The following is a 27,566-nucleotide window of genomic DNA, read 5'->3' as shown; positions in this document are numbered from 1 at the left end:
TCTGGTCCTGAAAATCATCTGGTGGTGGTAGTGGTGGTGGTGGGAGGCGCCTCCTCTGAGTGCAGCAGGGATGACTGCATGTGCATGTCCATGTTCTTCCTCATCACTTGCATCATCTCCATGATGATGATGATCATCACCATCATAGTCATCCGACGACTCTGGCAGTGGTCTGGCATGTGCTCATCTCTGACATCTGATGGTTGTGTCCAAACATCCCATACTCTGTCAAGGTGAATCACATGACAATAAAGAAATTACATAATTTGCATGCATACATCTGTATAAAGTATATAATATATCTACAGTGCACAGGCAGATAACATGCAGTATGGCACATTACAATCAGTTACACTCATATTCGAGTTTACCACCTTATGCAGTGTAGGTCATGATTCCAAACCATAACAATGAAAGCCACAGGTTTATCAGGCCACACATTCCTGTGAAAAGCATGGCTGCTGTGAAACACAAACTGATATGCACATTAAAATATAACAGACATTAACCACTATGCCTTTAACATGATCTCTGCATACGAAAAGAAAGGTATATCATCATACATTCAGGTGTCATCAAACAACATTCTCAGTTGATATGGCTGAAAAGAATTCTGTATAAGGAGTATAATAAAAACAGTTGGGGCTTGTGGGTAGATATTCATGTGCACAACATATTATCTTATTAGCTATAGCTATAGATGATTTCAATAGAGGCCCATGTCAAGGCAACTATATCTATCAGAGAATGTCAACAGGTTACTTCATGCCATGACATGGTATGCATAACACAGTTTGTAACATAACGCCCTAGAAATAATGGAAATCAAAAACACAGTGACAACACATACAGTACTGTTGGCACTACATGCATTTTTTAGCAATCACAATGTATGTCACTGCAAAATGCGAACAGTGCACAACTATCCCAAAACACGGGATGAAAGCATGTTGCAACTAAATCATCAACATTACTGTAGGCAGAAGCACAACCCATGTTGAACCAAAGGGCATGCTAGAAACAGTCTGCCAATGAAAGCCCACATACTGAGACAACAAACACCCATTCGGCCTTCTTGATTATCTAGATGAGCTAATTGTCAGAACAGCTACACAATGAGTTAAAAGACATGTCTGATATTCGGGTTACAGCTATATCTGTGACTTAGGTACAGGTAGTATTATGACACTTACTGTAGGCATCTGCTGGCCGTATCCACACATCAGTCACCCTCCAGCAAAGATCCTCAGTATCTCTCTGATGCAAGTCATTGCAGTGATTGTGAACCTGCACTGCAGTCTGATAGATTCCTGTTCAATGTCAATGCTCCCTCATAGTCCTGATCCAGATGTCGATCATTGTGAAGTTCTATGGTCTGGCTCTCATTTGATCCTCCACTCCAGCATAGATGGTCTGTCACCATCTGGGTAGTCTCTTCCTTGATCCAGTTGGGGTACCCAGACAAGGCCTCCTCACAGTAGCCATGTCAATGATAATAAGGAGATATAAATTTCCAAAAGTTGCTCACTGATGTCCCACTCAGTTCACAGGTACAAAGGTCTGATCTGTAATTGTGTCAAAAATCACAACTTAAAAGTGATGCTTACAGGATGCCATCAGATCATTGTAGCTATATATACATGTTACATGTGGTTCTGTTTAACAATACCTATTGGGTATTTACATGGAGCACCTTCCTGTAACATTGAGCTATTGGCTAATGTTCCAAATTTCAAGAAATTATGCAGATACCTGCAAGTTTTATTCCAAAAACTTGAATTTTAATGAACCTCATTAATTATGTATGGCACAAATGGGACTTAAAATCTGTGTGCATATAGCTGGTCTTACTTTTGTTGGTACACCTGACTCACAGGTTACTGGAAAGGTAATGTTGCAAATGTTAGCATTGCTATAGTAGGATATTTTTATTACTCCTTAGAAATGTACATGTATATGCTTAAATTGATGCTTTTAGGGAAAATTATCTGGAATACAAAAAATGTATACAACTTACTGGAGGGGTGTAGGATTGACCTGTATGCATACAGGAGGGTACATCTGCATGTTTAACAAGCAGGGATTCCACATATGCACTTGTGCAAATAAATTTAAAGAGCAACAGTGATCAGTGCATAGGATGCAGTAACAAAATATTCCTATATATTGCTGGTGATTCTGTGCACTCTGTGGTGCAGTTACGGATACAGATATATTTCAACAGTATCTGTATGTTGCTATGTAGTTGTGGTTATGCTATGAATATTTGTTCACCGATATTTAGCAAAACATCTATGATAAATAGTGCCTCAATAAAAATATATCTGTGTTTATGACTGGTTTCCTTGTACTGTCTGTGGTATGCTTAAGTTCAATTACTGCCGCACAGATACTTTCTGCTAATAGTAAAATAGTAGTAGTTCTCACTGAATTTCATCTCATACAGATGAAATGGGGATAGGATTGACTGCCCGCTATTGATTGTGTTGATATAAGCTATTCACGTATAACAGTTCAGGTTAATAAGACTGCTTGTTTTCCACCAGCTTTCTGTTTAGGCTTATGTTGCATAATATCAACTGACAATACAGGATGTGTCTGACAGCCGCCCAACATTATTGCATTATGTATATGTTATGATGTAGTATGTCAATGTGAAGTGCATGAAGACTATAATGATTGAATGGCACAATGGCCTTCTACTGCTGTCATATTCACTGTAATGGGTTCTGTTGCCACATAGCACCAATACAGATATCACACATTATGATGCTGTCCAATGTCTTATGTATTCAGGCATTGTTTTCATATTACATGTTGTTTTCTTTCGGCTTTTTCCAGTTAGGGGTCGCCACATCGGAACTATGGTCCGCTAATGATTGGCAGTAGGTTTTTAGGGTGCTGAGGTGCCAGCCCGACGCCCAACCTTCAACGAAGGCACACCCATTCATGCATGTCTTTTGAATGCCACTTGACCGTGGGGAGGACATGCAGGCTCTACACAGAAGGTGCTCCAGCCGAGAATCGAACAGGAGAACCTCATACTGTGAGGCGATATTACATATGTCGTTTTATATGTCACACTACTATATAGGACAGCGACTATTTCATATAATTTTATAGTGCACAAGAATGCAGAAAGAGTAAATTGAAATAAACTGTCAACATAATCATCTCCATATGTGGGACCCCACACTAACCTAACAGTGTGTATATAACTGTCTTTCAAATTGCAAACAAATCTAGGGGTGAGAATTTTTTTCTACAGGAAAATTAAATAATAATAGATGCTCAGTGCCAGGATGAATAGAGACTCCATTGACTGGCAGGAAACACGGTTTGGAGGAATTAAGTGTGGACCACCCTTACCAACATGACTAATGTTGATGGAGGTCACAGTAGATCCTAGGATACCTGTCAACAGCAATGCTCTGAGATGATCCTCTGTACAGCCAACAGGTTACGCTGGTACAAGTCAAGGGATGCCATCAATGGTGGCCCACCATTGACTTCCCAGATGATCTCACACAGTTTCTTGCATCCTTGCATATGGCAAGTGGGGAGTGCTGCTTGCCCAGAGCGGGACAGAAGCAGGTGTGCCAGGCCACACATGTATATGTTACTTTGCATAACAATGTTGTATATAGAGTAACTCGGTATTGATTGTTGTTGCATGCATATTCATGTATTGTCATTTGTGTGTTGCAGTAGCAGAATTGCACTGTGCACATGGGGGCACACACGCTGATGATGACCATTGTAAGTGTAATGATATGCTACCATGCAACATTACATATATAACCTTACAAACAACACGTGTAATGTCTGAATTTATTTGCACAGATCCATCCACTTCTAAATGGCAGCAAGACATGACAGGTGAATGTTTCTATATAATGTTACATTGACCATTAGCTGTTGCTCTAGCCAGGCATGCTGTTTCCTGTAGGACTTTTATTAAGTTTAAGCTTTATATTTTAGAAAAAAATATTCCCTTCTGTTTATGGTGATGACTGGCAAAACCGATTGTTGCACAAGGAAATGTTTTGGCAGTTAAGTTTGGATGCATCTAACTCACCTGGCCTGTTTCTAGTAAATTAAAGTTTAGAGCATCATAACTGTAATATTGTTTTATTTTACCATTTAAGTTTTGTTTTGTAGTCTGTTTTATGTTTATAGACAGTCTTTGACTCTTTTATCAGAAAATAATGTACTGAACCTTTATTTTTTTTGGCGGGCTTTGGCTACATTGTAATTGATGGCCTTTTTAAGTGTGGGTGTGTATGAGCTAAGATTTTTAAATGTTCTTGCTTCATTTGTATAGTTTTATGGTTCTGAAGATTTTTATGTTTCTAAATAGACAAAAGCACTAAACCATTATTAAAAAAGCAGATTTTTCAAGTCACTCTGCTACCTGGTCCTTTGTGTTTGGAAGCTGTTTAAATTGCTGGAAGGCATTTTGAGTTCTGTTTTTATGCATATTTTTCTGTACTTTATCCCTTTTTATAATTGTTTTTGGTTTTCTTTATTATGCATGGTGTGGAGTTGGACTTTACTCTTTTATTTTGTACTTGTGCTAGATTATTTAAGGTCTGTAAGAATATGTTATTAAAATGTATATGAGTCTGTCACAACCTATTAAGATTGTAAGAAGCTATTGGAATCAAAGACAATTGTTTTTTTTTAAAGGCCTTGTTGTCCTGACCAAAACTGTAGTGGTCATTTGCAATTAGAAATAAGCCTCTTACAAGTCTCTATTGTCTTACTGAAAACTCCAAGTACCTTTTTTGGGGACTGAAGGCAACATGTTGTCTAGGTGTCTGCTCATTTGCACAAAACTGCAAGCTCTTCTAATGCTTGAAAGACAACATTTTCATTATGTGTGTCACCCTGTGCAAACCTAAAAACAATAAATATAAAAATGTTTATTTGTTTTTTTTGTATTAAGTGGGTATGCCTACTGGGCACAAATGTTCCTTTTTAGGGAATACCTCGGACCATTGTCTGGTTAAGTGACGTACTTAAAGTATGCAAATGGAGGGAGAAGGAATCCAACCCTGCATTCTGCCCTACTGGAGGCTGCTGCTAAAAAATATGTGAACTTAATCTTACCTGGCAAATTGTTGCACTCATGCTGCACGTGTAATTCAATTTAAAAAGGTTCACATTTTACTTTAGAGGCTCTAAATAAAACTAGAATCAGCTGTTTTGAAAGAAGGCAGATGCTTTGTAAGTGTGTTTCACATTGTGCACACCTGTATGCAGCTAATGGGACTCAAGATAAAAAAAAAAGTTCAGATTACATTTTTGTTTCAATTAATTATTTTTGGTCACCTTTGAGACATAATTTAACCATCCCGACCTTCAATTTCCCTCATTCACAACAGGTATACCAGTTTATGTCCTACCCTTGAATTTACTACAGCATTACTGGAGGCAGTCATGGATCCTATGGACATCTTGGGAGCTCAGCCATCTTTGTATCCATACTGAAGAGGCTTTGTTTTATATGCTCTAACCAGTCCCTGCTCCTCCTCACAAGGTCATTGATTATGTCAGAGGGAAACTACCCTCTTTGGACCATGCTTCCCCTAAGGGAACTTCATTGACAAATGCCCTCCGTGCCACTTCATCAGCCACCCAAGCTGCAGTTGGAACCAGGATGACTGAGCTGTAGTTAGGGCTTTATCTCTCTACTAGGCTCACATACCTCTCAACCCATTAGCACAAATAATATGGACAAAGCCTACAAAATGTGACGACAAATGCCCAAAAAATAGAGAGAGATTTTAAATATTGCACTTATAAACTTAGAAAGTTGCTAGAACAACCATGTTTGTGTTAGTATGAATTTTCTGAAGAATATGAACTCTGAAACTGAAATGTATGTCATTATTTAGTGACTTTAATCCTCTGTGTTTTAAAAAAAAAAGTACAAATTTTATGAAGAATAATCCAAAATTATGAAGCCAAAATCTGAACATTTGGAGAATTTCTGGACAGTTGAAAGGTATGGTCTGACTACTTTGTACAAAACTAGGACTGGGTGTCTTGATTGAAGACAGGTGTTTGGCAAGTGTCTGCCATCCAGTGCAAAACTGTATGTAGATGTTGGAATGGAAAAAAAGCATTCTAAATAGCTGCTAACCTGCAGATAGTTGTAAGGAGTAATTAACACTGAAGATATCCTTTTTAGATTGGCCATCATCCTGTGAAAAACCTCACTGTAGTGACTTGAGTGATAGTACTGAATGAAAATAAGCCTTTTCCATGTGTTTGTTATCCTATGGAAATATGATAGCTGTGGTTGGGAGAGAAATCTGAGTAGATCCCTTCATACTGCTTAATTCTTTTTTTTTGTTTAGAAATAATCGCCACATTTTCTGGAAGTAATTTAATATCCTTTCAAACCCTGGTTATGCTATCCTATTTAATATAAGCCCTGAGTGTGTACTTCCTGTTGTGCAGGCTTAGTTTTATAGGTTCATAGGTTGGTACTAGGCTATCGGCCCTAGGGCCTATGCAAGCCTAGCTATAACAATTCCCAATTCCCTGGATATTTCTTCCCACAATATTTATTTCTCTGGGCCCCTGTCGAGCAGGGTGACTGACATGATCCCCGGGGTGAATCTCCTATCTCCCATCCAATCATTAAGGTTCCTTTTGAAGAGGGCCAATGAGGTGATCTGCTTGACATGTATGGGCAGTCTATTCCAGAGTATGGGGAGTCTCTGGGTCAGGAATCTATCCCTCCAGCATGCTTTGTTCATTGTGATGACAAGGTTTAGATCCCTGGAGTGTGTGGCTCTGAGGGATTGGGATTTCTTTAAGTGGAGCATGTCCAACAGCTCAAGGTTTGACATGGCCTTGTATGTTAAGCAGAGATCACCTCTGAGTAGACGATATGCCACAGAGTATAGGTGGAGTTTTTTTAGACGGTCAGCATATGGCATCTGCTTTAGGCCTGGGATTCTTTTAGTGAGGTATTTCTGTGGCCTTTCCAGCTGTTGCAGATGTCTTGTGAGGTACATAACAAATGGGGCATTATACTCTATAATGGGTCTAATGAGGGATGAGTACAGTGGGACAATTACCTCCTTTTTTCTGGATGAAAAGCCCTTAGTGATGAGGTGTGCCACATAGAAGGATTTCCTGACTGTTGTGGTGAAGTGGTTATCGAAAGTGAGACCACTTTCCACCTGTGTCCCTAAGTCTCTCATCACACTTTCGATGTTTAGCGTCCTGCTACCTATGTGGTAATTCATGAGTACATGTTTTTTTCCAAAGGAGATAACTATACATTTCTTGGCATTAAGCTTGAGCCCATGGCTCTGGCACCAGGCATCTGTTTCTGTAAGGTCTTTTTGTAGAATATCCACATCATTTGGGGAATCAATAATGGCTCCCAGTTTGCAGTCATCTGCAAACTTTGTTAGCCAGAGTCCCTTAGTGTTGGCCTGTACTTCAGAGAAGTAGATGCCAAACAAGAGTGGTCCCAGGACTGAACCCTGAGGTACTCCACTTGTCACTTGTCTGGAGCTGGATTTGGAGTCAGCTACTTTTACAGTCTGGGTTCTGTCAGTAAGCCAGTTGGCAACCCATCGAGTGACGTAGGGATTTATGCCCAGCTTAGTAAGTTTATCTATGATTCCAGAGAGGGGGATGGTGTCGAAGGCCTTGGCGAGGTCCAGATAGGCTGTGTGGACCACCTTACCCTTGACCACAGCTCTGGAGACTGCTTCGAAGAAGTCAATCAGATTCAGGAGACAAGATCGGCCCTTCACAAACCCAAACTGGGTGGGGTCCAGTGTTTGAAGGTTGCCAGTGTCTTTGTTTATAAGTTCCATGATAATGCGTTCCATGCCGTTGCAGATCAGGCTTGTCAGACTGATTGGATGGTAGTTCCCAGGATCCAAGGAGGATCCTCCCTTGTGGAGCGGGATAACTGTAGCTGTGCACCACTCAGTGGGCATGAAGCCTGAGGTGAGGCTATGATTAAACATGACACTTAGATGAGGTGCCAGTTCATTTTGTAGTTTATGTAGTACAGAGCCTGGGATGTCATCTGGTCCCATGGATGCTGTTTTCTTAGCTTTGGAGAGTGCGGTTTCTACCTGTGTGGCTGTGATTATCGGAATTTGGCAATCTTTTTGTATTGAGATGGGCCCTTTGGGGGTGAGAGGGGGGTGAAGTTGGCACTAAATCGATCTGCCAGGATATTGGCAATATCCTTGGGATCAGTATATTTAATGCCATTCTGTTGTAGCTCAGAGCAGATCTGAGCATTGCCATTTAGATTCTTGACATAACTATAGAATGCCTTGTAGTTGTCTTTGGAATCTTTGGCAATTTTTTTTTCGTAACTAGCTTTTGAGGATTTTGTGAGGGATCTCAGCTTCTTACTGAGGCTGGTGATGGAGTTTTTTGCATCCTGGGTTTTTCCTCTTTTCTGCAACAGTTTCTTCCTTCTGTTGTATAGTTTCTTTATAGCAGGGGAACACCAGATTGGCTTCCTTTTTTTGGAGAAGAGCATCTTGGTTCTATTTGGGATGGCACGATTCATGTATGTGCGGATGTGCTCGTACAGTGCCTTAGTGTTGGATTCTGCAGTTGAACTTCCAGATCCCGTCTGCGTGGGTGTTGTGAAGTTTGTCACTTCTGACTTCAGTAGCATGAAGTTGGCTTTGGAGAAGTTTTTTAAGGAGGTTTCCTTATTGGGGGGGGTGGGGGTGGGATGTGGATGTCAAAGGTGATTTGCTTATGGTCAGACCTGACCAATGAAGGGGTGACCACTGGTGTGGAGCATCTATCTCCCATGTTGGTAATGACCAGGTCTAGGATATTGGCTCCCCTGGTGGGACAATGGATTAGCTGATCCAGGGCATTGGAATTCATGAATTCCATGAACTGTTGGGAAAAGGAGTTGGTACCCAAGTAGTTTTCTCAGTTAATGGCAGGGTAGTTGAAATCACCCAGTATTAGGGTGTTTGGTTGTATCTTAATATTTTCCAGTATGTTTAGAAAGGTGTAGTGAGAATCTTGGGGCATGGTGGGGGATCTGTAGCAAGCTACAGTTTGGATTGCAGTCTTACCTAGTGCTAGTTACACATGAAGAATTTCAGATGTATTGTGTTGGGCAACTAGCCTGGAGGTGTGAATATGCTTGGGGAATATGGGCACTCCTCCACCTTTAGAGTTTCGGTCTTGGTTTTGTGGCCAAAAAGTGTGGTAAGAATTGTAGCCTGGTATTGCTGGGGTGCTCTCTGTAGCCTTGAACCAGGTCTCAGTTACTGCACAGATATTGATGTTCTCCACTTTTAGGAGTGCCTCGAGAGAGTGCATTTTGAGGTTTAGACTTCTAGCATTGAGTAGCATTACCTTCAGATTTTGCATCCTTGTATCTGTTACGGTGGTGGTTTTATCCTTTGAACCTTGCCTAAAAAAGGCACTATAGGGGTGGCAAGAGCTTTAGCCAGTAACCTGAATCCCAGGGGTGACAGGTGCAGACCATCTCTGGCAAAGCATCTTGCTTGCATTTCACCTACATTTCTGGCTACATCCTTTTGAACTGTTGATTTACATCATTACCTGTGAAGACTGTTTTGCCATAAGAAAACTGCCCTCCCAGTGTGGTCTTAAGAAAAAGCCTCTCATATAACTTTAAAATACTTTACTGTGTATGCTTTATGTACCCACTTCTAAAGCACCCTGCCCTCAATACTTAAGCCATAACATTTGTTTTTTTTCCCGGACCATCTGTTCCCTTTTGTGGTTTTGCAGGATTTTCAACAACTATTCCATTTTACCCTTCCTTTTGGTTTCATAATCTTAAAATGCAGAAGAAGATGGCAGTCACAGACTTCTACATAACTCAGACCAGTTTGCAAGTCTGAGATTGAACTTGTGGGTCCTATCAGAAAACAAAACTATGTCTCTCTTATGGTCCTTATATGTGGATAACCATGAAGAGCAGAAGTGAGGTGATGTTCAGCTATGCCACTTATTGTTTTCCGATGAGACCCACAGGTTGGGTCTCAGGTTTTAAGTTATCTGAGTTATGCAGAAATCCCTGACTGTCATCTTCTTTTGCATTTTCACAGTGAAAAAGTATAAGGTCAAACTGAATTGTTGGATTTTGATGAATAACTCCTTTCCACAAATTGCTGAATGTCATTACTCATGCATAAGACTTTGCTACCCAGCAGTCATTTTGCACCCTGCAGTGATGATTGAAAAAGACTAGATAGCGGCCTTTAAACCAAGAATGGAATGTAAAAATATGTAGTATGCTCTCTGTGGGGTTTTCAAAATAATTGTGTATACTAAAGAGTCATTGTTCCAGGCCCTTTAAATAACTCACCAACACGAAAAGACAGTTGACGACCTTTATTAATGCAACCAATTATTAACTTTATTCACATAAAACAACAAATAACTGGAAACTACACATCCTTTCAAACAACCTCAGGGCAGTGTAACCACTCACCCTGGCTGTGTCATTCATCAGGGTAGTGTACCCACTCACCCTGTTCAATCATCTATCAGGGTGGTGTACCTACTCACCCTAACCAAACCTTAAATGGGCAGTGTACCTGCTCACCCCTTTCAAATTAAACAGTGTCCAAATAAACTCACTTATTATCAAGCAGCATCCAGCAACTCACTTGATCACCAAACTCAATGCCATCAACACCCTTACCTAGAGGGGGAACAGAAGAGGACAATCCTGTCCTTCTCTGCCACTGCACTTACTGCACACAAGCTAACACAACATGAAAACGGGAGGAAGGGAGGCTCGCCAAATCATGCCAACATGTGACCCCACTTCCTCTGCTGCCAGACTATAAAAGCAAAGTCCCTCCCCAAACTTGCATCACTTCCTCTAACTCCCCAAACCAATTAACCCCTTAATTCACAGAGCCCATCTACCCATCTAGCGCACACCAAACCCACCCACCCTCCCTCCTCCCCATTCCTCCTATACTACCCCCCACCTTGTCCCCAAAGAGGGTTCTGGAAAAATCGATTTGTCCCAAATCTGATTTGTCCCAACCCCCTTTAAATAATTCACCAACACCAAAAGACAGTTGACGACCTTTATTAATACAACCAATTATTAACTTTATTCATATAAAACAAAAAATAACTGGAAACTTCACATTCTTTCAAACATCCTCAGGCAGCGTAACCAGCCAGGGTGGCTGAGTCATTCATCAGGGCAGTGTAGCCACTCACCCTGTTCAATCATCCATCAGGGCAGAGTACCTACTCACCCTAACCAAACCTTAAATCGGCAGCGTACCTGCTCACCTCTTTCAAATTAAGCAGCGTCCAAATAAACTCACTTATTATCAACAGCATCCAGCAAATCACTTGATCCTTGAATTCAATACCATCAACACCCTTACCTAGAGGGGGAACAGAAGAGGACAATCCTATCCCTCTTCTCCACCCAGCAGCCTGCTCCCAGGCTGTTCCCCCTCTTATCCCATAACTTTCACCATACCCTCCAGAAGCAATTTCAAGTGAACATTAAACAAATCCAAGCCCACATCACTCAAATGCACCCCATCCGATCGAAACCAAACAACATCACTATCTTTGAAATCCCTATGTTCTATGGTATACATACCTAAATCCCCCAATTGCTTGGCAATCCTCTGACTAACAAACCTCTGAACCCTCTCAATAGCCCTATAACTGATTGCATTCCTCCACATCAAAAGCGGAATTATCTCTGATCATGCTATACTCATAACAGGGCCAAAGTCTGCAACCTAAACAAATCCTCTATTATAATATCCACCAACTGCTTCTCTGAAAGGATTCCCAGATCATTACCCCCCAAATGTATCATGCATCGGTTCCTCCCATCTAAGCCCTCTAACCCCATGCCAAGTAACTGTCCAACCTAACTGAGACAAACCCAAATTCTGTCCATCTGTCCTAACCGCTGCCCTTTTCTCTGCCCAATTGATGTAAGAACAACCCAGGATGACAATCTGCTTTCCTAAAAGAAAAGAAAAGAAAATTAATAACATATACAGTGCAAACCTTATCTAAAATATGACAAAAATGCATTAGAAGACCACCTCCCTTCTCTTTTACTAACCTCAATGGAACTGCCATCCCGAGCCAAATCTGAAGCCCTACCAATGCGGCAGGAATAAGATGCAAACTTCTCCACTGGAAAACCAATGCAATGAAAAACTCTCCTGATGACATGTACTAGCCGACCAATTGTCACCCTCCTACCATCCACCGAATGGAAAACAAAGTCATCAGGGCCCCACACCTGAGTCTGCCTTAATTGCATAGCCCATCTTACTGGGCAAAGCCTAAAATTCCTATCTTCTTTGACCATTATCAATGCACCTTTCTCCAACTGATCTGTCTTAGTCTTCCGTAATCCAATAATAGCCATCCCAGGGCATATCATTACATCCCTCCAAAGTAATGATCTTAACAGGAAACCTGTGTAGAAAGCCACCAAACACTCGAAAACTGCTGTCCGTGAATGTAATTTACATTCAGAATCACAAAAATCTTGAAAATTAAATGGTAGTCTTCAGTGCTGATACCAAGAGACAAACTCCAATGGAAAAAGACGAAATGCTTTAATTTGAAAAACCACAGATAAAACAGCGCTGCCTGGTGTATCCCAGGCTTTATCAAGTTACAAGTGTAGTATAGCCATCCCTTCTATTTATATCATGGGATAGGCCAGTCAATCAATTAATTAACCACTTAAAGCCATAACAAGAAATACAACTTGTTGTTTCTAAAGGTATGAATACCATATTAATTATATATAAATAACAACTTCAGTATAAATTGTGTACTGGTCAATGGATAATAAAAAGTATATATGACAAAATTCTGTATCAAAATACTTACATATCACATTTGTCTTTCCTATGTACTAGTTTAAAAACTCTAACAAATAGAGTATATAATTGATTAAATAATCAATAAGACATCATTCTATAAAAGATAAAATAAATAACCATCATTTAAAAAATCATGTAAAAAATCATGTAAAAAATCATGACTCAATCAATATGTTCCACCTAGTCTAACAAAAAACAAATGTCCTTCATGGTCAGTGTTGTCACAGTGTAAAAACTACCTAAATCCTAGATACTACTTAGGCTATTACCCCAAAAGTATGGTGTCCACATTGCTTAAAAGACCAAAATAAAACTCCGTACTTGTCAACCTATAACTGTTTACTTCTAGTCTTAAGCACACTTTTGAGACTAACCGCATCATTAAGGCCTGGGAACCTAGTAGCATCCAATTGTAATTGCCACATCAATTCTCGATGCTCAAGGAAATTCTCCCAATCTCCCCCCCTAGGGTCAGAGTTGACCCTCTCCAAAATGAAAAATCTTATCACCATGTTACTACACTTTAAAGAATGCCTAAAAAAGGCATTACTTTCCTTTTTCTTTTCTACCTCATATGTATGTTCATAGATTCTTTTCCTAATAGTTCTGGTTGTCTTTCCTACATAAAAAGCGGAACATGTGATACAAGTCCCCAGGTAAACCACTCCAAAAGAATTACAGTTAAAATGTTCCCATGCCCTCAATGTACGCCCTCTTGATGGAATATGTATTTGGCCTTCATTCAATAAGTAGGGGCATTGTTTACAAAACCCACACTTGAAGGAACCATTCCTTCTACATGCATTATTGTTGTTGTTAATCATATATTTATGACCAACCTGTTCAAATATATCTTTTAAATTCCTATCACGTTTTCTGATAAAATGGATTTTTTCAGGGAGCCAAGGTTTGATGTCATTTTGGGACATAAGTAATGGCCAAAACATATTCATTGTATGCTCAATGCATTCAAAATCCCCCGAATAAGTGTAAACAAACCCTCTAGAAATTTCATCATGCTCATGCCTTTTATTGCTAGGCAATGGTAACCCCCGGCCTAATAGGGGGGGATAGTGTGTGTCTCTCTTTGTTCTAATCTCATCAGCACATGAATTGATCAACCATAACGGATACCCCCTTTCCTCAAAAAGGGAAGAAAGGTTCTGGATTTCATTCTCAAATACATTCAGACAACTGCATATTCTTGATATTCTAATCATCTGTCCTCTGACTATTCCCCTCTTCGTATAGTGTGGGTGGAAACTATCGTAATGCAAAAATGCATTCGAAAAAGTTTCTTTTCTGAAAATCTGAGATGTAAAAGTGTGATGCTGTACATCCTTTGTCAAAGTGACATCAAGATAATTCAGAGAATGCTCACTAAGCTTGTAGGTAAAGGCTAAGAAGTTAGTGGAAGAATTTAAATGGTTAAAAAACGCAAGAAAACTATCCTGAGAGCCTTGCCATAATAAGCACACATCATCCAAGTAACGCCTGTAGAAAATGATGTTTTCTTTCCAAGCCGAAGCATGAATGAATTCAGACTCCCATTTGTGCAGTACGATGTTAGCATAGGAGGAGGCACAAGGGGCACCCATTGCCACCCCCTTACACTGCCTAAAGAATTCCCCATTAAAAAAGATGTAATTGTTAGTCAAAATAATTTCCATAAATTCCACTATTAAGTTAACTGTATTGTTGTTAAATCCTGACTTAGTGGCCAAAATTTCGGTAAACCACTCCATACCGATGTTGTGGGGTATGCTAGGGAATAATTCAATGACATCGATGGTTATCATTAACAAATCAGGGTGATATCTGTCCAAAGGAATACTAGCCAAGAATTCCCAAGAATCTTTACAGATGTGTGGTAACAGAGAAACAACACTTTTCAACCAGAATTCAACAAATTTACTCAAAGGTTCAGTGATTCCCCCAGCTCCTGAAACCACAGGGCGGAATTTTAGGGGTGCTAGCCCTTTATGAACCTTCGGTATTCCAAAAATAACAGGTATTCTGGGATTAGTGACCTGGAGATAGTTAAATAACTTCTCATTGATGCAACCTTGTAATAAATGATCTTTCAACATATAATTAATCTTAGCATAAGCCACATTAACTTCATTCTTTGATACTTGTTCATAAGTGTTAAAATCTTGCAATATTTCTTGAATATGATTCTCATAATCAAACTGTTGCATCAACACCACACCCCCACCCTTATCAGCTTTCATAACTCGGGTCTTGTTATCTTTCAGGATGTTCACTACTTCTTCCAAATTCCTATCAAAATTAACCATCCTAGAATTGCATGGCATGCCACAATTCCTTCTAAGTTCTTTTTCCACTAATTCTTCGTAAATTCTCAGACTCGGGTGAGTGGGTGGATTAAAAGTACTACTTCTATGTAAAGAATTGTCGGTAACATTTTGCCCTTTAAAATAGATAGACAAATTTAAATTTCTAATAAATAGCTTCAGTTCCACTAATAGTTTGGATAGGTTAGATGATTTAGCAGGGACAAATTGAAAACCTTTAATGAACAAGTCAAAAAAATCTGAGGTGATGTCTAAACAAGTGAAATTGTAAAGGTTTAGGTTGTTACTAGTTATAACCTTACAGTTGTTACTAACATCCATACTCCCTCCATAGAGGGAGTGTTCACCCATGGAAATGTTATGTATTCCCTCCCCCGAGTAGTCCATTGCCAAATCAATGTGTCTTTGTATGTGATCATAATCAAATTCTAGCGAACCCGGGTGTTAAGTTGATGATTTATATCATCACATACTTCACCAAGAGACATTATTGTCTGCGTCCTCTCCCCCAGTTCTGTTGAAATGGTGCCTGATTCCTCCCCATCGGTCTGCCCTGGGGAAATTGAAAAAAATGAGGGGAGCTATTACCACCCTTTTGGGCCAGCCGTTCACTTCTCCTAGGAGGGTCCATGTCTGGGTACTGGTGTTGTTGTCATATCTTCCAACATTATCTACATTAGCATTATTTAATGTGTTTGAGTTGTGACTCATAAGTGAAGGATATGCCTTACCATCCCTGTATTCCTGAAGGTCCCTTTCCAACTTCCTAGTTTTCCTTTCTAAAACTTTTAAACAGTGCTGGTCTACCTCTAGGAACACATCGTCATATTTCTTTTTATAACCAAGAAAGTTCCTATGCTTGACAATGGTGTCATTTAATTCAGTTAATTCATTTAGAATGCTATTAGCTTTATTCTGATAATCATTTATCATAAGTTCCAACATTTCAAGACCAGTTCGATTAAACAAATCAACTAGTTGTGCATGCAGGTCTGAGCCAAGTTTAGCTCCATTAGGAAATTTATACACCCGTAAACCTTTTGGTACTCTTTGCACCTTAAGACATTCAGATAAGTAATTAATCTCCAACTGTGTATTTTTGTATATGTAAAGTTTCTTATTGAACTCATCAAAATTAGAGTCCAACTTGTTAAAACTGGTGGTTACAGTACCTTGTTTAAAGCTCGGTTGGAACTCAGTCCAAGCTTTAAAGTTAAAAGTTCCTCCATTGGAATTACAGGGAGCGGTAGTTTTGTTACGTTCCTTCTCCTTGCTAGTATTCCCCGTAGCTGTTGTTGTGGTTAAAACCTTGATTACTTCCAGCCGCTCGTCTCCTGAATATTGTCCATGCCCCTATTCAATAACGCTTCATGCTGTTGATTTCCCGGAATCGTTGTGTTCCGGACATCGTTGTTGTTACTCATAGCATTGCTGATTTGTGTTAACAGCTGCAGAACACGGTTAAACTCCTTCCGTGTTACAGGTGCCTCTTCAGGCTCGTCACGCAGCAACGCTGGTGTCTGTAGGCAATCCACAGTATCCGGAACTTCTGCCATGGACTAACTGAAAAAACGGAACTGCCAAGGAACAAATAAAAACCCAAAAAGCACAGGAAACCTGTGTAGAAAGCCACCAAACACTCGAAAACTGCTGTCCGTGAATGTAATTTACATTCAGAATCACAAAAATCTTGAAAATTAAATGGTCGTCTTCAGTGCTGATACCAAGAGACAAACTCCAATGGAAAAAGACGAAATGCTTTAATTTGAAAAACCACAGATAAAAACAAGCGCTTTCGCCTGGTGTATCCCAGGCTTTATCAAGTTACAAGTGTAGTATAGCCATCCCTTCTATTTATATCATGGGATAGGCCAGTCAATCAATTAATTAACTACTTAAAGCCATAACAAGAAATACAACTTGTTGTTTCTAAAGGTATGAATACCATATTAATTATATATAAATAACAACTTCAGTATAAATTGTGTACTGGTCAATGGATAATAAAAGTATATATGACAAAATTCTGTATCAAAATACTTACATATCACATTTGTCTTTCCTATGTACTAGTTTAAAACTCTAACAAATAGAGTATATAATTAATTAAATAATCAATAAGACATCATTCTATAAAAGATAAAATAAATAACCATCATTTAAAAAATCATGTAAAAAATCATGTAAAAAATCATGACTCAATCAATATGTTCCACCTAGTCTAACAAAAAACAAATGTCCTTCATGGTCAGTGTTGTCACAGTGTAAAAACTACCTAAATCCTAGATACTACTTAGGCTATTACCCCAAAAGTATGGTGTCCACATTGCTTAAAAGACCAAAATAAAACTCCGTACTTGTCAACCTATAACTGTTTACTTCTAGTCTTAAGCACAGTTGTATTTCTTGTTATGGCTTTAAGTGGTTAATTAATTGATTGACTGGCCTATCCCATGATATAAATAGAAGGGATGGCTATACTACACTTGTAACTTGATAAAGCCTGGGATACACCAGGCGAAAGCGCTTGTTTTTATCTGTGGTTTTTCAAATTAAAGCATTTCGTCTTTTTCCATTGGAGTTTGTCTCTTGGTATCAGCACTGAAGACTACCATTTAATTTTCAAGATTTTTGTGATTCTGAATGTAAATTACATTCACGGACAGCAGTTTTCGAGTGTTTGGTGGCTTTCTACACAGGTTTCCTGTGCTTTTTGGGTTTTTATTTGTTCCTTGGCAGTTCCGTTTTTTCAGTTAGTCCATGGCAGAAGTTCCGGATACTGTGGATTGCCTACAGACACCAGCGTTGCTACGTGACGAGCCTGAAGAGGCACCTGTAACACGGAAGGAGTTTAACCGTGTTCTGCAGCTGTTAACACAAATCAGCAATGCTATGAGTAACAACAACGATGTCCGGAACACAACGATTCCGGGAAATCAACAGCATGAAGCGTTATTGAATAGGGGCATGGACAATATTCAGGAGCCGAACGGCGCTGGAAGTAATCAAGGTTTTTTAACCACAACAACAGCTACGGGGAATACTAGCAAGGAGAAGGAACGTAACAAAACTACCGCTCCCTGTAATTCCAATGGAGGAACTTTTAACTTTAAAGCTTGGACTGAGTTCCAACCGAGCTTTAAACAAGGTACTGTAACCACCAGTTTTAACAAGTTGGACTCTAATTTTGATGAGTTCAATAAGAAACTTTACATATACAAAAATACACAGTTGGAGATTAATTACTTATCTGAATGTCTTAAGGTGCAAAGAGTACCAAAAGGTTTACGGGTGTATAAATTTCCTAATGGAGCTAAACTTGGCTCAGACCTGCATGCACAACTAGTTGATTTGTTTAATCGAACTGGTCTTGAAATGTTGGAACTTATGATAAATGATTATCAGAATAAAGCTAATAGCATTCTAAATGAATTAACTGAATTAAATGACACCATTGTCAAGCATAGGAACTTTCTTGGTTATAAAAAGAAATATGACGATGTGTTCCTAGAGGTAGACCAGCACTGTTTAAAAGTTTTAGAAAGGAAAACTAGGAAGTTGGAAAGGGACCTTCAGGAATACAGGGATGGTAAGGCATATCCTTCACTTATGAGTCACAACTCAAACACATTAAATAATGCTAATGTAGATAATGTTGGAAGATATGACAACAACACCAGTACCCCAGACATGGACCCTCCTAGGAGAAGTGAACGGCTGGCCCAAAAGGGTGGTAATAGCTCCCCTCATTTTTTTCAATTTCCCCAGGGCAGACCGATGGGGAGGAATCAGGCACCATTTCAACAGAACTGGGGGAGAGGACGCAGACAATAATGTCTCTTGGTGAAGTATGTGATGATATAAATCATCAACTTAACACCCCGGGTTCGCTAGAATTTGATTATGATCACATACAAAGACACATTGATTTGGCAATGGACTACTCGGGGGAGGGAATACATAACATTTCCATGGGTGAACACTCCCTCTATGGAGGGAGTATGGATGTTAGTAACAACTGTAAGGTTATAACTAGTAACAACCTAAACCTTTACAATTTCACTTGTTTAGACATCACCTCAGATTTTTTTGACTTGTTCATTAAAGGTTTTCAATTTGTCCCTGCTAAATCATCTAACCTATCCAAACTATTAGTGGAACTGAAGCTATTTATTAGAAATTTAAATTTGTCTATCTATTTTAAAGGGCAAAATGTTACCGACAATTCTTTACATAGAAGTAGTACTTTTAATCCACCCACTCACCCGAGTCTGAGAATTTACGAAGAATTAGTGGAAAAGAACTTAGAAGGAATTGTGGCATGCCATGCAATTCTAGGATGGTTAATTTTGATAGGAATTTGGAAGAAGTAGTGAACATCCTGAAAGATAACAAGACCCGAGTTATGAAAGCTGATAAGGGTGGGGTGTGGTGTTGATGCAACAGTTTGATTATGAGAATCATATTCAAGAAATATTGCAAGATTTTAACACTTATGAACAAGTATCAAAGAATGAAGTTAATGTGGCTTATGCTAAGATTAATTATATGTTGAAAGATCATTTATTACAAGGTTGCATCAATGAGAAGTTATTTAACTATCTCCAGGTCACTAATCCCAGAATACCTGTTATTTTTGGAATACCGAAGGTTCATAAAGGGCTAGCACCCCTAAAATTCCGCCCTGTGGTTTCAGGAGCTGGGGGAATCACTGAACCTTTGAGTAAATTTGTTGAATTCTGGTTGAAAAGTGTTGTTTCTCTGTTACCACACATCTGTAAAGATTCTTGGGAATTCTTGGCTAGTATTCCTTTGGACAGATATCACCCTGATTTGTTAATGATAACCATCGATGTCATTGAATTATTCCCTAGCATACCCCACAACATCGGTATGGAGTGGTTTACCAAATTTTGGCCACTAAGTCAGGATTTAACAACAATACAGTTAACTTAATAGTGGAATTTATGGAAATTATTTTGACTAACAATTACATCTTTTTTAATGGGGAATTCTTTAGGCAGTGTAAGGGTGGCAATGGGTGCCCCTTGTGCCTCCTCCTATGCTAACATCGTACTGCACAAATGGGAGTCTGAATTCATTCATGCTTCGGCTTGGAAAGAAAACATCATTTTCTACAGGCGTTACTTGGATGATGTGTGCTTATTATGGCAAGGCTCTCAGGATAGTTTTCTTGCGTTTTTTAACCATTTAAATTCTTCCACTAACTTCTTAGCCTTTACCTACAAGCTTAGTGAGCATTCTCTGAATTATCTTGATGTCACTTTGACAAAGGATGTACAGCATCACACTTTTACATCTCAGATTTTCAGAAAAGAAACTTTTTCGAATGCATTTTTGCATTACGATAGTTTCCACCCACACTATACGAAGAGGGGAATAGTCAGAGGACAGATGATTAGAATATCAAGAATATGCAGTTGTCTGAATGTATTTGAGAATGAAATCCAGAACCTTTCTTCCCTTTTTGAGGAAAGGGGGTATCCGTTATGGTTGATCAATTCATGTGCTGATGAGATTAGAACAAAGAGAGACACACACTATCCCCCCCTATTAGGCCGGGGGTTACCATTGCCTAGCAATAAAAGGCATGAGCATGATGAAATTTCTAGAGGGTTTGTTTACACTTATTCGGGGGATTTTGAATGCATTGAGCATACAATGAATATGTTTTGGCCATTACTTATGTCCCAAAATGACATCAAACCTTGGCTCCCTGAAAAAATCCATTTTATCAGAAAACGTGATAGGAATTTAAAAGATATATTTGAACAGGTTGGTCATAAATATATGATTAACAACAACAATAATGCATGTAGAAGGAATGGTTCCTTCAAGTGTGGGTTTTGTAAACAATGCCCCTACTTATTGAATGAAGGCCAAATACATATTCCATCAAGAGGGCGTACATTGAGGGCATGGGAACATTTTAACTGTAATTCTTTTGGAGTGGTTTACCTGGGGACTTGTATCACATGTTCCGCTTTTATGTAGGAAAGACAACCAGAACTATTAGGAAAAGAATCTATGAACATACATATGAGGTAGAAAAGAAAAAGGAAAGTAATGCCTTTTTTAGGCATTCTTTAAAGTGTAGTAACATGGTGATAAGATTTTTCATTTTGGAGAGGGTCAACTCTGACCCTAGGGGGGGAGATTGGGAGAATTTCCTTGAGCATCGAGAATTGATGTGGCAATTACAATTGGATGCTACTAGGTTCCCAGGCCTTAATGATGCGGTTAGTCTCAAAAGTGTGCTTAAGACTAGAAGTAAACAGTTATAGGTTGACAAGTACGGAGTTTTATTTTGGTCTTTTAAGCAATGTGGACACCATACTTTTGGGGTAATAGCCTAAGTAGTATCTAGGATTTAGGTAGTTTTTACACTGTGACAACACTGACCATGAAGGACATTTGTTTTTTGTTAGACTAGGTGGAACATATTGATTGAGTCATGATTTTTTACATGATTTTTTACATGATTTTTTAAATGATGGTTATTTATTTTATCTTTTATAGAATGATGTCTTATTGATTATTTAATCAATTATATACTCTATTTGTTAGAGTTTTTAAACTAGTACATAGGAAAGACAAATGTGATATGTAAGTATTTTGATACAGAATTTTGTCATATATACTTTTTATTATCCATTGACCAGTACACAATTTATACTGAAGTTGTTATTTATATATAATTAATATGGTATTCATACCTTTAGAAACAACAAGTTGTATTTCTTGTTATGGCTTTAAGTGGTTAATTAATTGATTGACTGGCCTATCCCATGATATAAATAGAAGGGATGGCTATACTACACTTGTAACTTGATAAAGCCTGGGATACACCAGGCGAAAGCGCTTGTTTTTATCTGTGGTTTTTCAAATTAAAGCATTTCGTCTTTTTCCATTGGAGTTTGTCTCTTGGTATCAGCACTGAAGACTACCATTTAATTTTCAAGATTTTTGTGATTCTGAATGTAAATTACATTCACGGACAGCAGTTTTCGAGTGTTTGGTGGCTTTCTACACAGGTTTCCTGTGCTTTTTGGGTTTTTATTTGTTCCTTGGCAGTTCCGTTTTTTCAATGATCTTAACAGCTCAGACATGTAGACAGCAACCAAGACTGATGCACCAACCTCCTGGTTACCTTGACCCAAAGTTACATACTTCCTCTGGCAAGGGTACTGGCACTTCTTCTGCTTCTGGTGCCAACAGCTGATACCTGGTAAACTGAAATTGGGACAAGCTATCTGCAATGGCATTACTCACCCAGGCACATGCACCCCTGTAAATGAAAGGTTAATTATCAAACTCTGTAAAACCAACTTATGCAAAATTAACAGTAACAATTCTGACCTGGCCATCTTCTAGTGTAACACCCGCACCACTGCCATGCTATCGGAATGAAAATTCACCCACTTCCTTTGCAAATCCTCCTTCCAAACTAACAAAGCTGCCCAAATTGGCATCAATTCCAAAAATGTGATCTCTCTTTTCTATTATTCCTTCCAAATCAGAGGTCATCTAGCTGCAAACCACTGTCTCCCAAAATAAGCCCCCATGCCAATGCCCCCTGTTGCATCCATGAATAAATGAAGTTCCTATTACCCCACCCAGTCTGCCTGCCAAAAATAAATCCCATTGAACTGATCCAAGAAACACAACCAAAGCTACAAATCCTCCTGAACCAACTTATTCACCCTAACCCAATGGTGTTTACTCTTACCTCCTTTCAACAAAAAGGCCACTGACCTACAGAAAGTATCCCCTGGGTGCACCACCCGGTATGCAAAATTCAACAACCTTAACAGCTCCATATCTGTCTGTATCTGTACCTTATCCTTAGCTAATAGCCAAAATCACAACCAACCTTACTGTAGCTTTCAGCCTGTCTATCTTATCCATGGGCAGGCAAAACAATCCCTGTTCTGCATCCACCAGTAAATTCAAAAATTCCAAAGCCTTTGCTGGACCTTCCAACTTATGCTGAGCCAAAGGGATCCCTAAATTGTCACATATACACAGAAGTTCCTGCATCCCTTCCTGCACACATTCTTGTCCCTCCCAACTAACAAAAAGTCATCCAAGTAATGTACTGCCTGCTGCTTACCAACCCTCTGCTGCCACACCCATTGAAGACCTGTACTACATTTCTCAAATGTTGCAGATGCAACTGAATAACCCATTGGCATAGCCTTGTCAAAATAAACTTTGTTACCTACCACCATGCCCAGTAATGGCCAGTCCTCCTGCCTGATTGGCAGCAAATGAAAGGCAGACTCAATATCCATCTTCACTAACCATGGTTCCTTAAAACCCCTAATAACCCCAACAGCATTGTACAAGGATGCAGAGCTAATCCTGGCATCCTCCCCTGTGATAACATTGTTAACCAAGCCCCCTTCAGGATACAACAAGTGGTGAATCAATCTGAACTCCCCCACTCATTTCTTTGGTACCAAACTCAATGGAGAAACCTTAAAGGTGTCAAATGGTGGACTGTTAAAAGGGCCTAATAACCGACCTGCCTGGCACTCCTTCTTAACCAAACCCCACATAATGTCCTTGCCCCGCACTGAATGCAGATTCTTAGAAGCCACCTCATCTCCAACTACCCTAGATTTAATAAATAACTAATGATAAAACTCGTCTAATATCTCGGTCTTAAGCACAGGATCGGGAAAGCCTCAGAGCATCCGTTATAAAATCTTCACCTTAATGGGAAAAGGTGACCCTTCTTCTACCCCCCTAAAAAGCCCTCCTTCCCGAAGTCTACAAAAATTACCTCTACCTCTAAGACTCTGAAACCCTTGAACAGGAGGAAATCTGCCCACCTTTGATGCAAAGTTCGGAGTCATCAAATTAATGTCATGATGCCTGTAATGAATGGTCAGATGATTCCCCCCACACCTTAAAAAAGCATGTAAGAACTTGCACCCTACACATATACAACAACCACCATTAAAGGCCCAAAACACACTAAACCCTTCTCCCCCTTTTCCCCCCTACTAATCCTCCCATAACTGTTCATAATGGTAGCCAACCAGATGTCGGGATGTCGCACTTCCCAGCGAAGAGAAGAGACCACTGATTTCTGCTTCCAGAACCACTGATCATATGATAAGCAAGTGTTCCTTGGTCATAAATGCTGCACCTCCCAAATAGTTAGAAAATAACTCAAATGTGGTAAAGCCAACGTCCCGTCCTTTTCCAGCTGCACCGCCATGTAATAAATTAAACCTACCACCCAGTTATCCCATGTCCTAGAGTGCATTCTGTCTACCCTCTTCCACCCAATGTAGCTGAGGTGGCCAGCAAATCCTTAATGTTAGCCAACTCTGCTTCAAACAGCTGCTGCACCCTTTCCACATCAAATAACTGAAATACACCCACATACTCCCCTTTCCAAATTTTTTCTTTGACTGCTGAAGGAATGTGCAGTGTCAAAATGACTGCACCCAATTTCTGACCCAGGGCCTGTGTGGTTCACGAGTCACCCAGGGGAAGGCTAAAATTAGAACCTAATTCTGAGCCCCATCCTGTGCTGTCCCCCTAATTATCTCCCCCCAACTGAACTCAGAAACCCTGCCAGCCTCTGCAACCACACCCTCCATGGTATTTCACTTGCTACCAAAATCCATCCCACAAGACTCCATGTTCTCCCCAGCTACCCCCACATTCTCCGCACCTACCCCACCTGCTGAGACAATCGAAATAAAATCATTACCTGATCCTCTATCTTGAGTCCTGCCTGGAACTGATGGGCTGGCTGGAACCACCTCCTTCAGTACTCTCTGCCTCTTGCCACGAGCCATCACTGTAGCCATTGGAGTGGATCGCCACCTCTTCTGACTGGATTCCTTCACCTGCTTTGTCACCTCCACATCATCAGTAGACACACCTTGGAAAAGTTCTTCTGCCTGTGCCACTATCACCTTCCATTGCTTCCAAAGTCTCTGCATGTTAGCCATCTTAGAGGGAAAAAAAACAAAAACACACATTAATCAATAATGACATCCATGAGGTTAGCCTACTCACCCCTCCCCCATTAAACTTACTTACTGTCTCTTCCTTCAGTGGTCACTACAGTTTAGTGCCCAAACCCACTAAGCCAACTCAGCTCTGTTTCACAAATCTACACCCCTGCCAAGTACTGAGGCCAGTACTTTAAGTATTGCACCAAGCATCCTGTCAACTACCACATAGTGCTTTAGCCCACTGGAACACTACACAGCTCCCAACCAATCTACCAAACTCAGGGACAAGCAGAGACACTTTTAAAATAGTAGCCCTATTCTTAATATGTCTGCTGACCCAGCGTTCATGTTGGAGCTTTCCCACCCACCCCCATGGACCCTGACTGCACCGTAAAAGTCCCCATTTCTGTTTTAGCTCCCTTTTTTTTGGACTAATAGCACCATCTCAGCTATTTCGCACTCACCCCCTTTCTGCTTCTGTAAAAGTGTAGCTTAGCAAGCTCCCACCCTACAAGCTGTTGGCCAGCTTAAGACCATGGCCATAAAGAGTAGCTGACTAGCATCATCCTTGGCCTTTACAGAAGCTCTCCACTTCTGTGTGCCTTCCCTTTTATACCTAAAATGCATTGCCTGCTTCACAAAATGGCCTTATAACCTTACCCAGGGACCATTCTAATTCATGTATTCCACTTTTCGTATACCCACTGCCCAAGTAAGCAAAAATATGTCCTGACCCTCATTGTTGCTCCAGTGAATTTTTTTTTTAAGTCCTATTCTCCCTGGTAGAGCTCTGAGACAATAAAGTAAAGCTCTCCGGTGCACTGAGGTGAAGAGCCTCAGCCCTTGTGAACAAATGGTTCCTGATCTGGAAAATGGCTGCAAAACCTATACTCAAAGACCTACCACTGTAACGAATTACGGGTTGTCAATTTCGACTCCCCCACCCCTGGTCAACCCAAAACCAACCTTAAACACGAGGTAGTGATGGTGAAACAACAAGGACCACGCAAAAGGCCCTGCTCCCCATCCCTTCAGAAACTACGTACCATGCAGTCACCAGGAGCAGCCTGGGAAGCAAGGAGAACCACATAAGGTAAGACATGGGATCCAGAGAAAATGCAGCAATTACCAGAGGCACCATCCTTACTCAAAACAGGGCAAGATAAGTAGCACACACACACACACCAGCCATGCTGCCCTACCCCCCCAGCACCGGCGACTAGCACTGGGGCCATTCTCCACTCACCCTTCTTAACACCTATCATCCATACATGCCCCATCTTCCAGCTCCACTCATCTAGCAATGCAGGGGAAAAAAATAACCAGAACAGTAAATACACTCCCCAGCCATCCTTAACAACCCATCACTGATGCACACCATCCCATGCACACATCATCCAAGGCCAACCTTCCACTGAAGTACCTACAGGTCTTCCTGGACGTGGGTTAGCTTCAAAAAGTCATGCTAAAATGTGACCCCACTTCCTCTGCAGCCAAACTATAAAAGCAAAGTCCCTCCCTAAACCTACATCACTTCCTCTAACGCACCCAAACCAATAAACCCCTTAATTCCCAGAGCCCAGCTACCTATCTAGCCCTCACCAAAATCCACCACCCTCCCTCCTCCACATTCCTCCTATACTACCCCCCCCCTGTCTTGTCCCCCAAAGAGGGTCCTGGACAAATTGGTTTCTCCCAAACCTCATTTATTTATTACCTGACAGGCTATTATAAATGAGTAATATGAAAAACACCTCTGCCTTTTTTAGCTTCACCATGTTTCCTGGATATGTTGCTGCACATTATTCATGTTTATTGTTAATAACAGAACTGAGGGTGTGGAAGAGTTTGTCTTGGTTGACTGGTTGTGCAGAGAGTAGATTACAGATGAAAGCAGTGAAGTTTTCACTCTCACAATTAGCAGTGACAACAAGACATTACATCATGTACAGACATGGTTGCCACAATGGTACAGAACAGCTGTAATTTAAGAAGCAATGGAACACTTCCACGTTCCCACAAGACAGGATGGCACTCTTTGTCTCAAACACCTACTGTTATAGTACGCTTACTTACACAACTCTACTTACCTTCCCCTCTGTAAATTTATATTTACATGGTTCTCTTGATGCATATTGGAAATCTCTGAATTTCATTTATTTAAGAATTATTATTAGACAGCAGGTTTATGCAATATAAGACCCATTTATTGGTGGGTCAAGCCATCAGTGCTTAAAATATATTCCTTTATTAAATATTCTAATAAACATCTTTAGCCACATGCTTCCTCAAAACTTATTGTAAATTCTTGGCAAGACACTACACTAATACCCATACATAAAAATTGGTAAAGCCTC

The sequence above is a fragment of the Protopterus annectens genome, chromosome 7.part0 (assembly GCF_019279795.1).
Source record: "Protopterus annectens isolate FY-2018-M chromosome 7.part0, PAN1.0, whole genome shotgun sequence".
Classification (NCBI taxonomy): Eukaryota; Metazoa; Chordata; order Ceratodontiformes; family Protopteridae; genus Protopterus; species Protopterus annectens.
The sequence above is the reverse complement of the archived record's forward strand: the minus strand, read 5'-3'. Positions refer to the sequence as shown.